Source organism: Rhinopithecus bieti, unplaced genomic scaffold (assembly GCF_001698545.2).
Source record: "Rhinopithecus bieti isolate Rb0 unplaced genomic scaffold, ASM169854v2 scaffold_35856, whole genome shotgun sequence".
Taxonomy (NCBI): domain Eukaryota; kingdom Metazoa; phylum Chordata; class Mammalia; order Primates; family Cercopithecidae; genus Rhinopithecus; species Rhinopithecus bieti.
Genome location: NW_016815820.1, coordinates 2,513,728 through 2,515,092, shown reverse-complemented (window position 1 = coordinate 2,515,092; position 1,365 = coordinate 2,513,728). Strand labels below are relative to the sequence as shown.

The following is a 1,365-nucleotide window of genomic DNA, read 5'->3' as shown; positions in this document are numbered from 1 at the left end:
AAAAAAAAAAAAAAAAAAAAAAAAAAAAAAAAAAAAAAAAAACGTTGAGGTATTAATGACCCTTTTGCTGGGTGTAAAACAAAGCATTTTAACCACTGTTCATTATCCCCAGCTGCTCTTACCAAGGCTTCGAAGGGGGAAATTATGCTCCAGGCAGCCACTAGTAGTAAACGATAGTTCTTTTTTTTTAAATTTTTTTTTTGAGACAGAGTTTCGCTCCGTTTCCCAGGCTAGAGTGCAGTGGCTCAATGTCTGCTCACTGCAAGCTCCACCTCCCTGGTTCACAGCATTCTCCTGCCTCAGCCTCCTGAATAGCTGGGACTACAGGTGCCTGCCACCGCACCTGGCTTATTTTTTGTATTTTTAGTAGAGATGGGGTTTCACCGCGTTAGCCAGGATGGTCTCGATCTGCTGACCTCGTGATCTACCCGCCTCGGCCTCCCAAAGTGCTGGGATTACAGACATGAGCTACTGCACCCAGCCAACAGTAGTTCTTATATAACCCACTGCCCACCCTGGCCTTCCTCCATCCCTCTCTCACCCATACATTATATAGCTTACAGTTATATACCTGCAAAAAATAGGAAGTTATGGGAGCAAATGGTATATATCTGAGTTGAATTTTTGAATCTTTGTACTTGTTATGGCAACAGGTTTTCCTTCCTAATTTATTTTTTCTTAGTCTAATATTAAAATGTTTTTGCATTACCTTAGCATGCTTACTGGATGGGCAGTGAAGGGAGAAGAAAGTCACCCTGGCACATGTGAGTGTGAAAGAAAGCTAACTTAAAATTAAAAAAGGAGGCTGGGCACAGTGGCTCACGTCTGTAATCCCAGCACTCTGTAAGGCTGAAGCAGGTGGATCACAAGGTCAGGAGTTCAAGACCAGTCTGGCCAAGATGGTGAAACCCTGTCTCTACTAAAAATACAAAAAATTAGCCAGGTGTGGTGGCGGGCACCTGTAATCCCAGCTACTTGGGAGGCTGAGGCAGAGAATTGCTTGAATCCGGGAGCAGAGGTTGCAGTGAGCTAAGATCGCACCACTGCACTCCAGCCTGAGCAGCAGAGCAAGACTCTGTCTCAAAAAAAAAAAAAAAAAATCAAGAAAAGGAGAGTTGGCAAGATATTTGGGAAACCTAGGCCTTAACACCTATAGCTTCAGCCCTCTTCCCTGGTCTTGCTAAAAATTTGGATGAAATATGACTGCCTTGATGTTCAAATATCATTCTCCTGTGATTTGATTTTCTACGGTGGCAGTAGCTTACACTGAAGTAAGCATACTCTAACCTGGTCTCCTATGAACAAATGTGGATGAAATGTGGATGCAGTCCATTACCTAGGAAAAAAGCAAAATGGACTCTACAT

At 43.0% G+C, this 1,365-nt stretch overlaps 1 protein-coding gene across 1 annotated transcript in view; it reads left to right on the top strand.

The window, feature by feature from the left end:
• Positions 1-863, top strand: part of CALCOCO2 (calcium binding and coiled-coil domain 2) — a 36,730-nt gene extending 35,867 nt beyond the window's left edge. The window contains exon 14 of the mRNA XM_017853992.1: positions 715-863. The gene's annotated coding sequence lies outside the window, so the exon portion shown is untranslated. The remainder of the gene's footprint in view (positions 1-714) is intronic.
• Positions 864-1,365: the final 502 nt, after the last annotated feature.